The 22,682-nt window shown below is 38.3% G+C and overlaps 1 long non-coding RNA gene across 2 annotated transcripts; it reads right to left on the bottom strand.

Annotated features, from left to right (window-relative positions):
• Window positions 1-13,549: 13,549 nt before the first annotated feature.
• On the bottom strand, window positions 13,550-14,591 carry LOC149257691 (uncharacterized). Of its 2 annotated transcripts, XR_016245971.1 has the most exons (3): window positions 14,328-14,591; window positions 14,148-14,216; window positions 13,550-14,040 (listed from the first exon to the last, which is right to left on the bottom strand). It is a non-coding gene; the product is annotated as an uncharacterized LOC149257691 (long non-coding RNA). The 2 variants fall into 2 exon arrangements; XR_016245970.1 differs by having other exon boundaries at window positions 14,148-14,588.
• Window positions 14,592-22,682: the final 8,091 nt, after the last annotated feature.

Raw genomic sequence — 22,682 nt, 5'->3', positions numbered from 1 at the left:
TAAATCAATGAAGAATAGATGGAAATTTCTGGAAAGAGATTTATCAATTGGCGCGAATTGCCGACAAGTTTCGAAAGGTACTTTCCTTCGTTGATGGTGTTTTGGATGCCAAAGAAGTTTTTTAAGGAAGTCTGATATTGATTGATCTTGGAATTGAAAAAGTTCTATACTTCCTTGACACAGTTTAGCTTTCCAAAATGGTAGCACATCTTTCGAATGTTCTTTGATAAGGTGCTCAACATACCATAGTAATCTATCAAAAGTCTGAAAATTTAAAACACAATCCGATTTTGTACAAAATGAGTGCAAGTGAGAAAGAAAGAAATGATTATCTGTACAAATAATGTTACAGCACAACTGGGATTGACTTGGAATATCTTGTTTTTCACAAGAACTGGCCAGAATTATGGGATCCGAGCAATTTCGAATTCCGTCTTGTGAATCAGAAGACAAGTTATGATTGTGAACAGGCATGGGGGTTTCCTCATGATATGAATCATAGATCGGGGTATTGTCTTGGATAGTAAAATCATGCAAATGATCTTTTACTTTGAAATGAGGATTGACTGATATGATTCCTGAATTAGAATATCTCTCATTATCTGAGCTTTGTTGAGTTACTTGGGATAAATCAACAACATCATCGTTGTCAAAGTAGCTATCATAAATGATTTTACAGGTTTCCCTAGATTTCTCTTTTTCGTCATATATTTTCAGACAAGGAAGGTCAAGTGGTTCTTGTTTGAAAATGATCAAAGGATGTTCTATAGCTGTCTTTTTATCTTGAAAACCTAATGATGACTCATTTGAATAATCCTCTGTACTTTTTGAGATATCTTTAATATTGAGAGGGGAAAATTATCATCACTAAAAACATCAGGATAAAGAGAAAAATGAGATTCTGGAACAATGCATTTGAAAATATCATCATGGAAAAATCTTTGTTCGTCAGATTCATCATAGACATCGGGATTTAGATCATACCTTTGTGTACTGATACTTTTTGAAAGAGAAATAGTTTGCTGTTCTAACCTTGGCATCTGCATTTGTTGATTTGCAATGATATTATCTGACCTTGTATCAAAGTCATCTCCTGGTTCCAAGGCAGGCTTTCCTCCAGCATTCTTGCTTTTGTCTTCTTGCATTAGAGCATGCATGTCTCCTAGGCTTTGGGAACTTTCTTCATCATGGCTGATTTGTATATTCAAATTGGAATTCTCATTCACATTAGAAGAAAATGAGACAAAGTTTGGACTAATTTATGCTTGATCAGACATAGGAGGCAGGGAATGCTCAGCATAATCTGAAGATTCTTCATCCATGAGTTCACTTTCAAGATCATACTTTAGACAATTAAGATGAAATCGCATATTAAAATCCCTAACAGATTCATATTCTTTCCGTAGATAATCAATTTCATCATATACCTGGTCATAGTCATAACAATCAAATTCACAAATGAAAGTCTTGACGAATTGGTCCCAGCTGTGAATTGAGGCAACTGGGAGGGTTCTGCACCATTTTCTAGCTTCCGCCGTGAATGTAAGAGTAAAAATTCTGCATAAAACGCCTTCATCAATTCTTTGAACATCCGAACTTGAAACTCTTTGAATAAATTGAAGAGCATGATTAAAAGCAGAAGAATTATTCTTACCATTGAATTTTACCTGAGACAAGAGTCTTACCACTTCAGGTGGAGTGTTGGAAGAGGTAGGAACATGGATGCAACTCCAAATGGGAAGTTTGTGAGCAACCATCCTGATTCAAATGTTACAATTGAAAATCATTCCAACAGACACTATGTTCAGGCCCTCCTTCTAGCGCCAAATATGTTGAAGCCCCGAAAATCGGGTCGACAACAAGGGGGATACCCACCCGGTCCGGACCTTGGTTGGCAGCTCCTTATCCGTTTGGTATAGCGGGTCCGACTGGGGATAATGGGACCAGTTTCCCAATCTAAGGGTGTATGTGTGTGTGTGCAGAGTTGGATGTTGCTGATCTAAGAATACTTAAAGCTAATTTAATTCAAACTTTTAAACTAACTCTATGCTATTGTAATCTAATGAGAAACAACACACCTAATCTACGCTAACCCGGGGTGTATTTCTTCTACTATGCGATCCAAAGAGATTTCAAACAATAACTGGTAATAAAGATCATTCAACTATCATAAGAATAGAAATCAATTAAGATAAACCACTTTGCATAAAAAGTTAGGCAAAACAGTTGTGAAAAACATATCGCATAATAAGTTATTCATATATCAGACATAAATAAATAGCTCCACCGTACAGAAGTGCCAAATGGTAACTCATACATTCATGTAGTAACATATAAACAACTGAAAACTGTATATCACTTTAAGAATATAAGCAGAAATGGCCAAGAGATAAATGTACCATTTATGACTAATCCTACTCATAAGCTTCAAGCAAAAATGATTTATCTCTACTTGTTCTAACATCTACTAAGAGTACAAAAGTGCAACATCAGTAGCAGACATCAAATGCAAACATTAATAAATCTCGATCCATCCATTCATCAAAACCTCCTCTGAGGGTGCAGAAGTGCATGTTCCGAGGACAAGTTTTTGACAAATTTCTGGACCCTTCTCCAAATGCATGAGAAGGGTTAAAATACTACTTCCTAATTCTAATAATAGTGTATTTACAAAATTTAGGATGCGGTTTTCAAATGACCATCCTTTTTCTAATCTAATTTTAAAGAAAAAACAACATTCTAAAATAAGGCTACTTCTGAATTTCGTCTTTAAAGCTGCAAGTGTTCATCATGGGCTTGAGGAGATTCGGCTGGCTGACTTCTGCGCTGAGCTGGGCTGTGAAAACAGAATCTATGAGAGCTGGCACTACTTTTTCGGCCGCGTTTATGATGAATTTCACAGTCATCCATTGACTATGCGGCTTGACCAAGTATGCCCAGTAACACTCCCAATTTAACCTGTTTAATGCTTGGATCGCTTTTCCCTTTTCCTGTGCCTTCTGCTTCCATTTTGCTTCCAGTCGTAGTTTATTTGGTGGGTACCCTCGGGTGGTCTCTACGATTAAATTGGCCCTGTGTAAATTCTCATTTACACAGTCGATAAGAATGCTTGCTTGCGTGGCCGCTGTCTCCGCTGCTTGTTCCGCCTGCCTGATTTGATCGTCCCATTTATTAAAGAGCAATTCTTTATGATTCTCGTTTATTCTGGGTGCACTTACTGCTATCTGGTGAAGAAATGAACATGCTAGCTCCTCTAAGGATGCCTCGGAAGAGCGTTGTGAGCCCGCGACCACAACAACCTTCATTATTCTAGGATTCTCTTCTTCAAGCAGTCTGTACATGCTTTCCCATGTCGATATCCCTGCGTCTCTGTTACAGGATGTGTCTGTATACAAAGGCGCCATCTCCTTCGTCTTTTCCTTCGCCTCAGAGCCTTGAGCTTTATTTTTCTTTCCCATTTCTTCTTGCGTTTGGCTTTGAATCGTATTTAGTTCTTCGTTCCTGCAGCTTACGAGTGAAATGGAAATGACTGATCAAGAAAGGTGATGGGAGAGTTTTAAATGCAACAGATATATCAAATATGCCACCTTACGTGAAGTAATTCTTTACAAAAGCACGCGTCTTCATTTCATTTAATAGTTGACAACTAATTCCTTTACTATCATTAAAAGTGCATGATCTTGAGTCAGATTATGGTAAGTGGCTTTTCTTTGAATAGTGTGCCCGAAGGATTCGTGATGAAGTGATTTATGATTTGCTTACGTAACATCGCGGATCGCGCCATCGCAAATCGCACCATCACAGGTCGCGCAAACATACAAATATAATATCGCAGCGATTGTAACATCGCAGGTCGCAGAAGTTTAATGTTTGCCGAATCTTGTCAGCTCATTTCTGCGATATGCGATCTTGCGATCAGTGTTATTGCAGATCGGTAAATCTTGAAGTTTTTTCCTTATGAGTATTACTTTATTGCGATGCGATATTATGCTTAACACGAGAGTCTTGCGCATACCGATATTATAGAGAAATGGAGGCATTTCATATCTTTTTTGCAACACGGCTTTAAAGATATTTCCCTTATCATAGACTAAGGTTAAAGAATATTCAAAAGACCTTTGTAAGCTTACGATGGTAACCTTATTTTGAAGAAAGGAAACTCTTGCTTTTTTTCTAAAATTTAACTAAGGGTCCCCATTCATTTAGTATTTTGGACAACACTTAAATGAACAAGGGGGGGGGGTGTTGCTGGCCACAACAGGTGGCAAAACAGAAACAAAATCAATAGAAAGGCCAGTTTCTAGGCTTCGAGAGCACACGATGGTTCAGAGAACCAAAGTGAATGGTTTAGTTGAGAAGGGCAAGATCGACATAAAAAAAAGTTACTGGAATAGTCACTACTATGTGTGATTATATTCTGCTTTATCTGTGAAAAAGAATACTCACTGCTATGTGTGATTATATTCTGCTTTATCTCTGAAAAAGAATACTCATTGCTATGTGTGATTATATTCTGCTTAATCTATGAGAAAGAGTATTCACTGCTGTGCGTGATTACTCACGACTGTGTGATGACCGTTTCTTGTTTTTCTTAATGAAAAAAATAAAATAAATAAATAAATATAGCAAAAACCCTCTCGTATAGATTTGGCCATTAATATAGTATAACACTGGATAGGGTCAACTTGGCCTGAAAGAAAAGAATGGGATTATGGCTTTTCTGTAAGGGCATACCAAGGGGGAACAATAGCTGTTGAGGAGTTGTAGGCTTCAAAAGAGTTTTATAACACCCGATACCCTGGTGTGGGGAGGTAAAACTTTAGGGAAAATGAATATATGAACCTATATATTTACATAATATAACATCCATATCAATTGTGAGTTGAAAACTTACCGAACAAATATAAGTTGGCAACTGTAAAAACAATTTCATGCTTGGAACCTGTAATAAATTCATATAGGGGTTCTAAATTAAGTAGAAAACGTTGAGGTTAAACACTGGTAGAACCAGTTCTATGCTCGGTTGCCACGATATTAACAGGGACTGGGTTTGATGTATAAAACTAAGCACATAAGTATCTGTCACCAGTATTTTTGATGGTGCAAATTGTTAAAAAAAAGGGGGTTTTATTCATATGTTAGACCAATAGAACTCACATAGTAAAGATGAAAATTATGAAAGAGTTATGTGGAATTCATCCTCCTCGGAAGACACCCGAGAGTGGCCACAGGATGTGGGCTTCAGAGGTTGCACAGAATTGTGCAAGTAAATAACTTATTAAGAAGGAATAATAACTTGCAACACTTCCAATTTACACAAGAAAACGTTCTCTGGAACATCTGAGCACTTAAACCAATTTCGTGCAAGGTAGGCCTTCTATTTTATATGAGTAACGGCAAGGAAAAATTATGTGCAGATTAATATAGTGCCAAGACATCATAACCAACTAATGGCGTTGAACTGTACTTGTGTTTTCAGTAAGAGGAGAATCATATGAAAATTAAATAAAGAAACAAGAACTGAGCCAGGCCGATAGGCGACATTTTCACACATTCCGACACATAACAGACATTTAACCGTTGCAATATTTCAAACAATGAATAGAATTCCACAATAGGGCACATAGATTTCAAGTGTCTCGCCATGTATATTAGAACCAAGCGAGTAAGCCGTAACCAATAAATTACACAGGGCTTCGCTCAGGCTTCCCTAGAAGGAGCCCTTGTATAAGAACAGTTCACAATAATCCAACCAGATGTTTATAAAGTAAACAAAAACTGTTGTTTCAAAAAAAATTATTACATAAATTAACAGAGGAATCATTGCTTCAGCCTCAGGGCTAGTTGGATTTCCCGAAAGAAAAACCCTCTATCCGAGCATGGGTATAAAACTCGAACCCTACAGCTCTTGGTTGTGTACCAAAGGGATAAACAACATAAACCAACCAATTCAAAAGACATATCAATCAATACATATGAAACCCAGTGGCGAAAGTTAACCACGGGAACCTCTTACCCGAAAATCTGGAGCAATGGAGGTTGGCTGTTTGTTTTCTTCACGGCCAGCTCGAGGGTTCCTGACTCCAGAAGAAAACCCTGCAACCAAAAACATTTTGTCAGCTATGAACATTTGGGGAAAACTGTAAATAGCAAAAATAAAATGACAGGAACGAAAGTAATAACCTCGCGGCAGAAATCCCTTACCTGGAGCTTAGTAGTGTTATGGACGCTTTCCTTCCGCATCTGGTAGGCTTCCAAGACCCCTCTCAAGACCTGGTAATAGGCAGGGTAAGTCCACGAAGGGAACCTGGCATAGAAGCGAAACCAACAATCACAGATGTAAAATGAGAGTGTAACCATTAACCGGGTAATGGATAAACCAACCTCGGGAGAGCTGCGTCGTTGGATCAACACCCTGTATCTCCTCCGTCGATATGGCAGCGAGATCGATGCAAGGAACAGTAACAAGGTAGCCCTGCTCGCACCACGTAGGGGCAGAGCATAAACAAAAATCCAGCATCATAAATCCAAACACCAGATCTCTGTACTGTGCGACCGACTCAGTAATAAATGGAATAGCCAGGTGTAATCAAATCAGTCTATTGTACATATTTGGTAACGAGTGTCGAGTCACCCAAGGAGAGGAGAGTTATGAGCGATGGCTTTGGGGTTTTGGGGTTTAAATATTCTGGAAATTCATTAACTATTGCCGGAAAACTATATGTAACCGGAGTAATTTGTAACAGGTGGACAGTTGACCAATGAACCATAATATCACAGTAATGTTTAATTACCATAAAAAAATTACTGTCAAATTGTTGTGTTATTTAACGCGTGTAATTATAGGGAGATATGAAAATTGGTATCAGAGCTAGGCTACAAAAGCTGAGGCCTCTCGGAAATGGCAGATTGACATACAGTTTATTTTTGTCTCTATGTTTAACAATGTTGACCTTTTTCTTCTTGTTGTCATTTTCCTATGTTAAAGACAGGACAAAGAGAAGACAAACAGCATGAGAAGAGGGGATAGTGCGTCACACAGGTATGCGATGGGACAGGGACCTATGTCTGGCCCTGAAAATAATCCCGAGCTATGGGTGCAGCTCGGGGAAGAAGCTTGCAATACAAACCAGGCTATTTTGGAGACGGTACAGGAATTGAAAAATGAAATGGCCCGGTTACGTGAAGATAATGCATGATTAACAATGGAACAAGAAAGAATTCTAAAAAGACTATCTGATAGACAAAACCAGTCACCAATTCATCCCAGTGCAAAACATCAAAGAATGTTAGAAGAACAGAACTACCATACAAAACCTGAAGGGTCAGAAGAGAGGGAGGAACGATCTGACAATGCATCGGAAAAACAGAATTCCAAGAGGCAACCAATAGAACTGCAAGGGGAGTTCCGGAAAATTAAACCGCCTCACTTCGTTGGGGAATAGGAAGAAGCAGCTGAGGCATGGTTGATAAATATGAACAAATACTTCCAGTTGTATGAATACGATTATAACTTGAAGGCACGATTGGCCATCTTCCAATTACAATGAAAAGCGACCCTGTGGTGGGAAGAAGTTAAGATCGTAAAGGGAGTAAGCGAACAGACCATAACCTGGGAAAAATTTCAAAAGTACTTCAAGGAAAGGTACCTGACAGAGCACTTTTATGACGAAAAGGCAAGGGAATTCCATGACTTTCGGTTGGGGCAACAGACCATAGATGAATTTATCACCCGTTTTACTTCTTTGCTTCATTATGTGCCTTATATTAGGGAAGAAAAAGCTAAGGTGCAAAGATTTGTCAGCAGTTTACCCCTATATATGCGAGAAATGATTGAGTTTGACAATCCGAAGACCATGGACGAAGTTATTCGTAAAGCCAGGATTTGTTACCAGCAGAGTAAACAGAAAGGAGAAGTTTCAGGCAAAAGATGGAATGAGAAAAGAGGTAATAAGTCAGTTGGAAATAGTAAAGGAAATCGCAGTGGTGGAAGCAAGGGTATTGGCAAGGGGCAGAACAACAGAACTATGTAGAAAAACTCATACAAATCCAAGCCAACCAGTGAGTCCAGAGTCAGCGAATAGCCTGCAAGATTGGACAGTGAAGGGACAGCAAGACCCCCAGTACAGTGTTGGGGTTGTGGAGGGCCTCACTACCTCAAAAATTGTTCGCAGTGTAAGGGAACTGAACAGTTATCCCAAATCCATGAAGCATCGATGGTCGGTGATGTTGGACGTAGCGTACCAAGGATTAATGCAGCCTTGGACGATCGCCAGGCGGAGTACCAGCCGACTATGGTCGAATTTGAAGGTAAAATCTCAGACCTTACTGTAGCTGTTTTAATTGACCCTGGGGCCACATTAAGCTATATTAGTCCAAAGATAGTAGAACACTGTAAACTACAACCTATTAAATTCAAAAATCCATGGCTAGTATCCTAGCTACAGGGGCCAAGAGGCGAGTGTTGGCAAAAGTCAATAACTACCCTTTCACAATAGCAGGACAACAAGTAATCGCTGATTTAAATGTGCTTCCCCTTGGTTCATATGATATTTTGATCGGTATGGACTAGTTAGAAAAGCACTGGTCATTGGTTGACTGCAAAACAAAGATTATTTATTATCAGGATGAACATGGAGCTAGGAAAGAGATGCAAGGAATTAAGCGTCGACTGCAGGTTCGACCAATAACTGCATCCCAGTTAGCAAAATGCATCAGGAAGGGGTGTCAGATTTATGCCATCCAAGTGGGATATGTTGATTCGAAGGATAAAACAGCCACGTTGGATAACATCCCTGTAATACAAGAGTTTGTGGATGTGTTTCCAGAAGAGATCCCCGGACTGCCGCCTAAAAGGGATATAGACTTTACCATTGAATTGGTACCAGGTGTAGCACCGGTATCACGACCACCCTATAGAATGAGTGTACCTGAGTTGACAGAATTAAAAATGTAGTTACAGGAACTGCTAGATAAAGACTATATTTGCCCCAGTGTGTCTCCGTGGGGAGCCCCAGTGTTATTCGTCAAGAAAAAAGACGGAACCCTTCGCATGTGTATAGATTATCATTAGCTGAACAAGCTGACAATGAAAAAACAAGTATCCTCTACCACAGATCGATGAACTTTTCGATCAAGTAAAGGGTGCAACAGTATTCTCCAAGATCGATTTGCGATCAGGTTACCACTAGATCAGAATTAAGGAGGAAGACATAGCTAAAACAGCCTTTAGAACAAGGTATGGGCATTACGAGTTTGTGGTTCTACCCTTTGGGTTAACTAATGCCCCTGCAACTTTCATGTGCTTAATGAACAACGTATTTCATCGATACTTGGATACATTTGTGCTGATATTTATCGATGATATACTGATATACTCCCGTACCATGGAAGAACACAAGGAACACCTTAGGTTGCTGCTACAAACCCTCCAGGAACACCAGTTATATGCTAAGTTCAGACAGTGCGATTTCTTCAAGGAAGAAATACAGTATTTAGGCCATATAATCACAAAGGAAGGGATTGCAGTGGACCTTGAAAAGATAAGGACCATAATGGAATGGTCTATACCGAAGGATGTAGCAGACATCAGGTCCTTTATGGGGTTAGCCGGATATTACAGATGCTTTGTAGAAGGCTTCTCAAGAGTAGCATATCCTATCGCTTCCCTTCAGAAAAAGGGAAGAGCGTTCAAATGGATTCCGGAATGTCAAAAACGCTTTGAGCAGCTCAAACATCTGCTCACCACCGCACCCATTTTAAGCATAGCCGATCCTATTAAAGACTATGTGGTGTGCACTGACGCAAGCAAGGAAGGCATGGGAGGTGTGTTGATGAAAGAAGGGAAAGTAATAGCTTATGAGTCAAGGAAACTAAAATAGCATAAGCAAAAGTATTCTGCTTATGACTTAGAGTTGGCAACCGTCATACACGCATTGAAGATGTGGCGACATTACCTTATGGGAAGGAAATTTTTGTTACTAACCGACCACCACAGTCTGACTAATTATTTTAGCCAGCCCACTTTAAACGCAAGGCAAGCACGGTGGGCAGATTTCTTGAGCAGTTTTGACTTTGAAATCAAACATCTGAAGGGGAAAGAAAACCGGGTGGCCGACGCCTTGAGTCGGAAAGTACAATGTTTGTACGAAATTTCCTTCAGCGAATGGAAAAGTCCCTTCGAGGAAATGATAAAAAAGGCAGCAGAGCAAGATGCTAAATACCAGCAAATACAATAGCAAGTACAACAGCCCACCAGCGAGAAGAATCAGCAAGGATATGAGATAGGTAATGCTGGAATGTTGTACTATTAAAAAAAGGCTATATGTACCTAATCAAAACAGCATTAAAAATCTGATTCTGGATGAATTTCATATCAGTCACTATGCGGGGCATCCAGGATATCAGAAAATGATTACTGCACTTTGGAAAGAGTACTACTAGCCGGGAATGAAGAAGAATGTGGCTGAGTATTTAGCATGGTGCCTAGAATGCCAACAAATAAAAGCAGAGCATCAACATCCAGCAGGGTTATTGCAACCACTACCCATTTCGGAATGGAAGTGGGAAACCATTTCCATGGATTTTATAACAGGGCTACCTAAGACAAAGAAGAATAACGACTCTATTATGGTGGTAGTAGACAAGTTGAGTAAAGCAACACATTTTATACCTGTGAAATCCACCTACAGAGTTGTACAGATTGCCCATATTTTCATGCAGAATGTGTTTAAATTGCATGGACTCCCAAAGACAATAATTTCCGATCGGGATGTGAAATTCACATCTGCCTTTTGGGAGACACTATTTACAGAATTAGAGACCCAGCTGAATTTCAGTACAGCGTATCATCCCTAGACCGATGGACAAACAGAACGGGTAAATCAAGTAGTAGAAGAAATGTTAAGGGCATACGTGATGCAACAGCCAACACGGTGGGAAGAGTATTTGCACTTGGTGGAGTTTGCATATAATAATGGTTATCATACCTCATTACAAATGAGCCCCTTTGAGGTCTTGTATGGGCGGAAATGCCACACACCCACAAGTTTGGGTGGACCCAAAGACAAATTAAGGTTAGGCCCATAAATACTTAAGGAAATGGAGGATATGGTAAAAAGGGTACGCTCCAATTTAAAAGCTGCTCAGGATAGGCAGAAGAGCTTTGCTGACCGAAAAAGGAGATTCAAAGAATACCAAGTTGGTGACCATGTTTATGTGAGGATCCAAGCCAGAAAGAGTACACTGCAATGGAGAGGGTGTGCCAAGTTGGCAACCCGATATTGTGGACCATTTCAAGTCTTGGCAAGAATTGGGCCAGTGGCTTACCAAGTCGCCCTGCCAAGTCACATCTGGGTCCACAATGTCTTCCATGTATCTGTGTTAAAAAAATACGATTATGATCCTAAACATGTGATTTGATGGCAAGATATACAGGTAAGGATTATTTCCAATACACCAGTCTAAAGTTTTCTTTAAAAATAAACTGATTTAGGAAATTGCATGTGTAGGTAGAACCGGAAGGAAAAGTCTTAGTCGAGCCGCTGAGCATTCTCGACTGGAGAGAAGTGCAACTGCCGAAACGAGCTATTACCCAAGTTAAAGTGCAGTGGCAGCACTTTGGGCCTGATGAGGCCACTTGGGAAGATGAGGAGCTCATAAGGAAAGCTTATCCGGAATTGTTCTTGGTCAACGGACATCGGGACGATGTCCAATTTCAGGAGGGGGAGATGTAATGCCCCGAGAAATTGTAAATATTTGGTTTTTACTGTGGTAAAAGACAAAATGCACATGACACTATTGCTGTTTGGAACTTAATATAATTTTTATTATTGTTCTGTTAAATAAATATGAAATGTTTGATTTACATGCTGGAAACTTCTTGAAAAGGGGGAAGTTGGGAAAAGAGGTTGGGGGGTAACAGTAACCCTAACTACCTCCCCTAACTGGAAGGTTTCCAGAGAAAAGGAAGGGGAGGAGGCAAAAATCTGTGCTGTAAGGACAGATAGAGATATAGAAAAAAAACAGGCTAAGTCTGGGGATGACCAGATAGCCAAGCACTTGGTGCGATTATCTTGTTGAGGACTGTAGTCCTGCAAGAGTGCAAGGGGGGAGATTCTGGTCCTGAAAGACGAATCTCATGGTAGGGTGGCAAAACAAAAACAAAATTGATAGAAAGGCTAGTTGCTAGGCTTCGAGAGCACACGGTGGTTCAGAGAACCAAAGTGAATGGTTTAGTTGAGAAGGGAAAGATTGACATAAAAAAAAGGTACTGGAATACTCACTGCTATGTGTGATTATATTCTGCTTTATCTGTGAAAAAGAATACTCACTGCTATGTGTGATTATATTTTGCTTTATCTGTGAAAAAGAATACTCACTGCTATGTGTGATTATATTCTGCTTTATCTGTGAAAAAGAATACTCACTGCTATGTGTGATTATATACTACTTAATTTGTGAAAAAGAATACTCACTGCTATGTGTGATTATATTATGCTTAATCTGTGAGAAAGAATATTCACTGCTATGCGTGATTACTCACGACTGTGTGATCACTGTTTCTTGTTTTTCTTAATGAAAAAAAAATAAAAAATATAGCAGAAACCCTCTCGTATAGAGTTGGCCGTTAATATAGTATAACACTGGATAGGGTCAACTTGGCCCGAAAGAAAAGAATGGGGTTATGGCTTTTCTGTAAGGGCATACCAAGGGGGAACAATAGCTGTTGAGGAGCTGCAGGCTTCAAAAGGGTTTTAGAACACCCGATACCCTGGTGTGGGGAGGTAAAACTTTAGGAAAAATGAATATATGAACCTATATATTTACACAGTATAACATCCATATCAATTGTGAGTCGAAAACTTACCGAACAGATATAAGTTGGCAACTGTAAAAACGATTTCATGCTTGGAACCTGTAATAAATTCGTATAGGGGTTCTAACTGTTAATTAAGTAGAAAATGTTGAGGTTAAAAGCTGGTAGAACCGGGTCTATGCTCGCTCGCCATGATATTAACAGGGACTGGGTTTGATGTATAAAACTAAGCACATAAGTATCCGTCATCGGTATTTTCGATGGTGCAAATTATTAAAAAAGGGGTTTTATTCATATGTTAGACCAATAGAACTCACATAGCAAAGATGAAAATTATGAAATAGTTATGTGGAATTCTTCCTCCTCGGAAGACACCTGAGAGGCCATAGGATGTGGGCTTTGGAGGTTGCACAGAATTGTGCAAGTAAATAACTTATTAAGAAGGAATAATAACCTGCAACACTTCCAATTTACACAAGAAAACGTTCTCTGGAACATCTGAGCACTTAAACCAATTTCATGCAAGGTAGGCCTTCTATTTTATATGAGTAACGGTAAGGAAAAATTATGTGCAGATTAATATAGTGCCAAGACATCATAACCAACTAATGGCGTTGAACTGTACTTGTGTTTTCAATAAGAGGAGAATCATATGACAATTAAATAAAGAAACAAGAACTGAGCCAGGCCGATAGGCGGCATTTTCACACATTCCGGCACATAACAGACATTGAACCGTTGCAATATTTCAAACAATGAATAGCATTCCACAAATGTATATTAGAACCAGGGGATAAGCCGTAACCAATAAATTACACCGGGCTTCGCTCAGGCTTCCCTGGAAGGAGCCCTTGTATAAGAACAGTTCACAATAATCCAACCAGAGGTTTATAAAGTAAACAAAAACTGTTGTTTAAAAAAAAATTATTACATAAATTAATAGAGGAATCATTGCTTCAGCCTCAGGGCTAGCTGGATTTCCCGAAAGAAAAACCCTCTATCCGAGCATGGGTATAAAACTCAAACCCTACAGCTCCTGGTTGTGTACCAAAGGGATAAACAACATAAACCGACCAATTCAAAAGACATATCAATCAATACATATGAAACCCAGTGGCAAAGTTAACCACGGCAACCTTTGACCCAGAAATCTGGAGCAATGGAGGTTGGCTGGCTGTTTTCTTCACGGCCAGCTCGAGGATTCCCGACTCCAGAAGAAAACCCTGCAACCAAAAACATTTTGTCAGCTATGGACATTTGGGGAAAACTATAAATAGCAAAAAAAAATGACAAGAATGAAAGTAATAACCTCGCGGCAGAAATCCCTTACCTGGAGCTTAGTAGCGTTATGGACGCTTTCCTTCCGCATCTGGTAGGCTTCCAAGACCCCTCTCAAGACCTGGTAACAGGTGGGGTAAGTCCACGAACGAAACCAAGCAGAGAAGCGAAACCAGCAACCACATATGTAAAATGAGAGTGTAACCATTAACCGGGTAATGGATAAACCAACCTCGGGAGAGCTGCGTCGTTGGATCAGCACCTTGTCTCTCCTCCGTCGATATGGCAGCGAGCTCGATGCAAGGAATAGTAGCAAGGTAGCCCTGCTCGCGCCACGTAGGGGCAGAGCATAAACAAAAGTCCAGCATCATAAATCCAAACACCAGATCTCTGTACTGTGCGACCGGCTCAGCAATAAATGGAATAGCCAGGTGTAATCAAAGCAGTCTATTGTACATATTTGGTAACGAGTGTCGAGTCACACAAGGAGAGGAGAGTTATGAGCGACGGCTTTGGGGTTTTGGGGTTTAAATATTCCGGGAATTCATTAACTATTGCTGGAAAACTGTATGTAACCGGAGCAATTGGTAACAGGTGGACAATTGATCAATGAACCATAATATCACAGTAATGTTTAATTACCATAAAAAATTTACTGTCGAATTGTTGTGTTATTTAACGCGTGTAATTATAGGGAGATATGACAACTTGCCACTGTATATACTGCTCTCTGTCACATCATCTCAGAACAATATCATACTCTATATGTAGTTTATGTTGCTTAAATGTGTTTCTAGCTCTCGGTTTGACAAAAGATGTATTTGATATCATGAGAACTATTTTTACTTGTGTTTTATTATATATACTTGTATCTGGAAAGATAATATATGTATACTTCCTACACATATAATATATATATATATATATATATATTAGGCTTTTTTCTTACTAAAGGGAGAAAAATAATAATAATAATAATAATAATAATTATGAAATTGTTCAATTCCCCTTGCGAAAACCTCACATATGTAAGTTCACTGAAAAAACTATTAACAATCATGTAATCATATTTGGATCTTAAAAAGAATAAAATTCTAAAAGATCATCAAACAAGAACTATAGGTTCATAGAAATAACTATCCTCGTCGAATCAAAGGTTATCAAAATAAATGAAGCCTCGCCCAAAAAGCTGAGCAGACCTAATGAATCCAATAAATCTGATTTTGCTAACAAATTGTTATTCCAAACATTTTAGAAAAATTCAGAATTTCCATAAATCATTTTCATTAAATAAAAATCTATTAACATTAAAATGCTCTATCTTTATATAAATAAACATTTTTTATTTAAAACAAAGAAAAAAAATTATATATTAATTTTTTTTAAATATTTAAATTATAAATTTCCTCTCACATTTAAATTAAAATTTATAATTTAAATGTATTCATATAGTTTTAAAGTTGGTTTTTGGGCATGAATATATATCGGTTATATAATAATTTAGTTAAATTATATTTTATTAATAATATCTATAAAGGTAAATATTTTTTTTTGGTTCTTTATTTTTTCTTAAATAAGTTTAGAATTCAATAATTATAATAATTTTGTTCATTTATATTTGGTTAATAATATTGTTAAGACTTTTTTTTAATGCAAAATTGTCTATATTTTTTAATTTGTATGATGATTATTTTTAGGGTTTATAAATTTAAAATTTAAAAGGTAGAGGTTTTATAATATTATTTTTTAATAAAATATATGGAATTGTAAAATATTTATGGGTAAAATTATGATAATGTTATGTTATAAAATTATGTTAATAATTTTGTTTATTTTGAAATAAGTTTTTAAAATTTTATTTTAATTATTAATAATTAATAATTATTAGATGGATGAGCAAGATTTAATTTTTACAAAATATTTTAGAATATTTTTTGTAGTATATATAAATTAAATACTAAGATTTATTTCTAAATCAGTGTGTCTTTTTTCCCTTTTAATTAAATTCACTATTTAAAAACAATGTCATATGAAATGAGTTTTTGTTTTTTCTTATAATAGAGGAGAATCTAATCTTGTCTCATGTTTTTTTACCATGTATATATATTTATCTTATATATATATATAATAATTATTATTTTAATAAAAGTTATAATTTAGTTCATTTTTATGTTTTTTTTTTTAATTTTAGCAATTTGAGAGTCATGATGAATTATATGGATGTTTATTATTGTTTGATGCTTATTATGGATGGATGCTCATAATAAGCATCAAAACATTTACTTCATAACATATCTCACTTTTGCTAAAATTACAAAAATAATAAAAGCTACGTGAATTATAACCTTATTGTTATTATTATTAATTATATAAAAAAATTATATGTATGTTAAAGATATATATTTGAAAGAACATGGAAGAAAGATTCTTATCTATGAAGATTTATTTTTACTTTTACAATAACAATTTTTAATATGTCAATAGACTTTGTTACAATATCATAAAGATTCTTATCTATGAAGATTTATTTTTACTTTACAATAACAATTTTTAATATGTCAATAGACTTTGTTACAATATCATAACTTATCAATATCATATACTGAAACCTTTCATTTTATATATTTTATTAAAAAATACTTATTTCATAAAAATTAAATCCCAACCTTCATTTAATAAATCCTATTCCAGAATAACCATAACATTAAATCCCTATCCCCTACTTAATAAACCACCCTACTTAATAAACCATGTTCCAAAAAAGGAAAAATTACAGCCTAATCCTATCAACATAATTATAACCTAACAGGGTGGCTATATGACGGTGACTAGTTGACGGCTGTACAAAATACCAAGTTACAAAGAGGGTCAACGAACAATAATGGTGTCGTAACGATGACGGCTGCAGTTGAGTCACCTTGAAATCCATAAAGGAAAGTGTCACGAAATGAAGGGTGGGTGGGCAACTTGTGATGATGCATTGTATTTACCACAAATGGAAATGGAAGCGAAAGAGATTGGAAATGGAAATGGAAACGGAAACAAAATTGCACATCATCATCATCATCATCCGTGGGTTACATTGCATGATTGTAATGAAAAGACAGGTGAGTATGAAGTATTGGAATACCATTGAAAGTGCTGTTGGTTTTGGGGAATGATAATGTTTGAGAGACAATAGGTTGCTGCGTCATACTCGTGAACGTGACAGCCCACACATGGTCCCATGCCTGGGTTTTGTCCTTCCTCTTGTACGTCACACCTGGAATTTGAATTTTTCCTCTTTTGCCAAAAATATGTGTAACGGTAATTTTGTCCCGTAAGTATTTAAGTCGACCCCAATGATTTATAATGAGTGATTTAAATTCTAACGAATATATATAAAATTTATAATGACAAATTCTAATGAATATATATTCATATAGTAGAATAGTGACATATTTTAGTTCAACAATGTTGGTATACATTTCATAAATAGTTTTTAGCCTTTATAAAATTATACTTATGTTTAAATATTTTATCTGTTAAATATAAGATTTATTTTATAAATATATAAATATAACTACTTATAAGCCTATTTCATATTCACCAAGATAAAGCTATAAAAAAAAAAATAACTAACATAAATTTGAAATTTTATACCGACTTGGGAAATAATAATAATAATATTTTTTTTTGTAAATATGCGTTTTTATATTAATTCATAGAATACATAAGATACAAAATGGTCTACACGCACAGATTAAAGAGAAGCTTCCTTGCCTGTTTACAACGATTATGAGCCACTAAAACTCTATCTGACGACCCCAAGGCCAACCATGCAGGGTAGCACAAAGAAAGGCTAGAGACTACAAAACATTGTGCCCTCTTCGGTGGTACATGGATAGAAAGAAAGAAAGAGAGCCAGAGGGACATCCTATAACCTAAGCGACCAGTCACCTTGAGACCAGAGACAAACATGTCAAAACAAGAAGTGCAAACTGAAACTGAAAAACCATTACAGCTTAAGGATAACATAATCTTTGGTTGAAGCATCCGGTTGGCCGGAGCAGTCGGATTCCCAGGCTTGGGAGTGTGCTTAGTGGTCCGTTTCCCCTGACTGGTACCTGTAGCTTCCTCCGAGACCTCGCCCGCAGCTGATGGATCCTGACGAATGGAGTGCCTAAGGAGACTGATTAGGACACTCATTTTCTTTGAGAGAGTGTCGACTTCCTGAACCAGGGCACTGAGATTGAAATCTAAAGCGTCTAGTTTCGTCGTGTGCTCTGTAGAAATTAGGGTGATAGCTTGATGGGCTTGATTGATGTATTCCCATTGCATGCTTATCGCCTTGGCTAACATAGTTTTCATCCTCCACATCTCAGCCTCAGTGCGCACAAATTGAGTGGCCCGAGTGGTCGCAGTTCCCGGATCTTGAATCCGTTCCACTTCCTTCTCCAAATCCTGCTCCTCCAGATGCTCTTCCTCCTCTACAACAATCGCTTCTAGCTCTTCTATCTTGCGCTTTTCTTTGAGGGAGGTTTGGGTTTCATAGGAGTCTCGTGATTTCTGAAGGTCTTTGTTAGCTGAGACATTTCGGCTTCCCTCACGAGCCATACTGCTATTGCGGAGTACAAAAACCTTGAGACTACTAAAATCACAATTGTTTCTATGTTGAATGTCGTGGGAACGCAGAGTGTCGCACTCCTAGCGGGAGGCCTTAGTTATAGTAGATGGGAGCCTTGTTTGGCTTCAGGCTTTCCACTTCGTCATCGGATAAGCGCATATCCTGCCATAATAACTGCTGCTCCAATTCCGACATTCCTGTTCATGATACAAATCCTTATTATTAACTCTGCCACTCTTGAGCCAATTTGTGGATTGCCAAGTGTCTTCCTTTATGATTTGTTTCCGGTGTTGCTCATATTTTTTGTTGGATGTGATCCTTGGTTCTAGCACTTTGTCCTTGTGTATTAATTCCCACTTCTTCTTTTATACTTCCTAGGTCTGCTGCCCATTTCTCCTTCTGTCTCTACGGTTGGTTATCTTCATTCACCTATTAAGGGGAAATCCTTCGTACCCCTGCGCTACTTCTTCCGCGCTACTTCTTCCGTTAACTTATGTCTTGCCTCGATAGAAGTGTGCACCTGTTCTGAAGTTTGATGCATGTGACCTCATGCCGACATGTGTCGAGGTAGGCTGAGGGATTATCGATTTCGTAGTTGGCCAAATGATCTTCCACTATATTCGCCTTTATTCTCACTGCATGAAGGATTATCCCGTCCAGGCATGATAGGTGATCCACGATGAGTTCTCTAACCTTGGCAAGCCTCCAATGCTTCGTGATCTTACTCAGTTTGGCTCCTGTATACATTCTTCTTGCTGCCGTGATCACCAGTTGAGAATCCCCTTCCACCACGGTGGCTCCAGCTTTCAGTCGCCTGAGAATTCTCAATCCTTGCTCTAGCACTGCAAATTCCATTTCGTTATTAGTCCCTTCACCCATCGATTGACTATATATATGTTGAATTTCTCCTTTGTTGTCTCTAAGAACACCGCCAATGCCTGCAGGCCCCGGATTTCCCCTAGAGGTCCCGTCAAAGTTGATTTTGAGGAAGCCTTTAAGTGGAGGAATCTAGGTATTCACGTTGGTACTTTGTTGTTGTCGATGATTTGATGAAAACGTGATGGTTCCCATATCACTTTCAAATGCTCTCAAAATCTATAAGTCCGAGATTGAGATATTCTTGTCCTGTTCTACTTTCCCTTTGGAGAGAACTGTTTGTTTAATGTTTTGCAGAATTGTATCTTTTATAAAGTTTATGCTTCGGGTTTCATTTTGGAATACTCGCTTGTTTCTTTCCTTCCAAACCGTCCATGCTATAAACCCTGGGATAAGTTTCCAAATTGAATTAATCGTTTGGGTATTGGATAAATTACCTCTCCAATTCTCTATGTTTCTTGAATTGAATTCCTTACCCTATCCCTTCTCTTAATAATGGTTTCCATCCAGTTCCAGAGGCTGTCTGCCCATTCACAAGTATTAAGGAGGTGATTCATGGTTTCCTCCTCAATTCCACACATGGGGCAACGAGATGGGCCTATGAACCCTTTTTTCCTAAGGTTCTCCCATGTAATCGTTCTTCAGTGCATCAGGAGCCAGAGGAAAATTTTAATCTTCGGCCATAGTTGAGTGTCCCACACTTTGTTGTGCCAATTGGCTTTTTTTTTCATGCTCAGTTCCTTCTATATAGATTCTTGCTTCTTTGAGTGTGAAGATGCCCCCCTCAAGCTTACCCCAGCATAATTGGTCAGTCTCCCATGCTCTCCTTATCCTTCTTTTGGCCAACTCTGTTCTCAACTCCCTTAAACTGTTGTTTTCTTCTTCCAAAGTTTCTATCTCACTGAATATACTCCATGCTTAGTCATTTTCATTAAGTTTCCAGTAATGGTTCACTGTTGTTCTCCCTAGCTCCTGGTTTCTTCTTTGGATATCTAAGAATTCAGGGCTTTCCAGCTTAGGGAGTTGTTGCCATGCATCTTCCCAGAAAAGGGCAGTCTTTCCATCTCGAATTTCCCAAAAACTTTGCTCCTGAATTATATGCCGGTTAGTTCTCGCCAGGTTCCAAATTGGAGAGCCCTCTGTAGTTTCTTGCATTCAGATTAAATTCTGCAGTGTGTGATTGTGAGCATACTTCTCTTTCCAATGTTTGGCCCATGGTAAGTTGGGTTCCTTCAGCCACCTCCACCATAATTTTGCTCCACAAGCACGGTTAACTGTGAATGGGTCCTGCAGATTCAGCCCTCCCAGATGTTTGGGTTTGCAAAGCTTATCCCATGCCATTAGAGACCATTTCTGTTTCCCTGAATTACCCGACCAGAGAAAAGCCCTTTGGATGACCCTCATCTTCTGAAGAACCCCTTTAGGTGCTGGGAGAATGGAAAGCATGTAATGCGGAATGGCTTGGAGGACAGCTTTGGTGAGGACAAGGCGACCTGCCAAGTTAAGGGTTCTGTGTGTCCAATGATGACATATTTTTTCTAGGTTGGCTAAAAAAATTTTTGCAGTGAATCTTCCCCAGGGCTTGTCAGTCAGCGGTATGTCGAGGTATCTTGAGGGGAGGTTGCATCTTTTGAAACCTAGGATGGTTGAGAGATTTTTCTGTACAGCTAGGTGCGTATTGAAAAAGAAAATAGAGGATTTTGTTAGATTGAGCTCCATACCTGAGGCTTTGCTGAAGTGATTGAGAATACTTCTGTATCCCATAGCTTCTTTGACCGAGGGCGTGCCATGCAGCATTGTGTCATCTACAAACTGTTGATGTGTTGTTGCAGGGCTAGTGGGCAAGGGTTGGAGTCCTTCAATGATTCCTTCCTCTTTTGCTCTTCTGATTAGTCTGCTTAAACCTTCCATTAAAATCACAAAAAGGAAGGGGGATAAGGGATCCCCTTGCCTCAAACCTCGCGAAGGAGTGAATTGGGCTGTTGGGGCTCCATTAACCAGTATTGAAAATCTTGTGGATTTGACCAAGGCTAGGATCCAGATTATCCATTGTTTAGCAAAACTGAAGGCTTCTAAAATAGCTTTTAAATAGTGCCAGTTTACCTTATCATAGGCCTTTGATAGGTCTAACTGCATCATCATACTTGCTTTCTTCTGCGTTTGAAGAGTGTGAATCATCTCTTGTGCTAGTAAGATATTGTCCAAAATCTGTCTCCCCTCTACATAGCCTAATTTATCTTCCGAAATAATACCTAGAAGAATTGGTTTTCAGAAATAATCTTGTACAAGACATTGCATAGCGCAATCGGATGAAACTTCGACAAAGTGTTAGCTTTCTCCTCCTTTGGAATAAGGGCAAGGAATGTAGATTTGAGTGAGTTGAGGATTGAGGAGGAGCGCCAGGAGTCCTCCACTACTTCCCATACCTCTATCTTGACTATCTCCCAACAAGATTTGTAAAAGTCGATGGTAAATCCATCTGGCCCAGGTGCTTTACCATTTGGCATATCTTTTACAGCCTCTTCCACCTCTTCCAAGGTGATTTCTTGATTTAAAGCTATGTTTTGCTCCTCTGTGATGAGCTTGGGGATGGAAGTTAGAAGTTCCTCAATGGCCTCCTCTCTGTCGATCTCTGGTTCCTGAGCAATTCGGCTGAAGTGGGTTATAAGAAGGCTTGAGATTTCTTGATGAGTCTGTACAGAGGTTCCCTGATCATCTTTAAGTCTTAGAATTTTGTTAGCCGCTCTGTGGTCAATGGTAGATTTATGAAAAAATTTAGTGTTCTGTTCACCTTCCTTAAGCCATTGAATTCGAGACTTTTGCTTCGAAAGCGTTTGCTCTTGTTGGCATCGTAACTGCTAGTCCTGCATTAGCTTTTGTTCTCTATTCATAGTCTCTTGGTCTATGTTACCTTGGATCCATCCCTCGTGAATTCATTCCATTTGCTCCTCCAGTTTCTTTTTTTCCTTAAATATATTGCCAAAGACTTCATGATTCCAGACTTTGATTCTGGATTTGATGTGTTTCAGCTTAGTCTGTAGAAGATACATTTTGGTTCCCCTTATGCCTAACAGTTCTTTCCACCATTGCTCAATTTTCTGAATG

The sequence above is a fragment of the Pinus tabuliformis genome, chromosome 6, assembly GCF_031772625.1.
Source record: "Pinus tabuliformis cultivar Carrire ecotype Pingquan chromosome 6, CPIR1, whole genome shotgun sequence".
In the NCBI taxonomy this organism is placed as follows: Eukaryota; Viridiplantae; Streptophyta; class Pinopsida; order Pinales; family Pinaceae; genus Pinus; species Pinus tabuliformis.
Note: the sequence above shows the minus strand (reverse complement) of the source record. Positions and strands in the feature narration are given on the sequence as shown.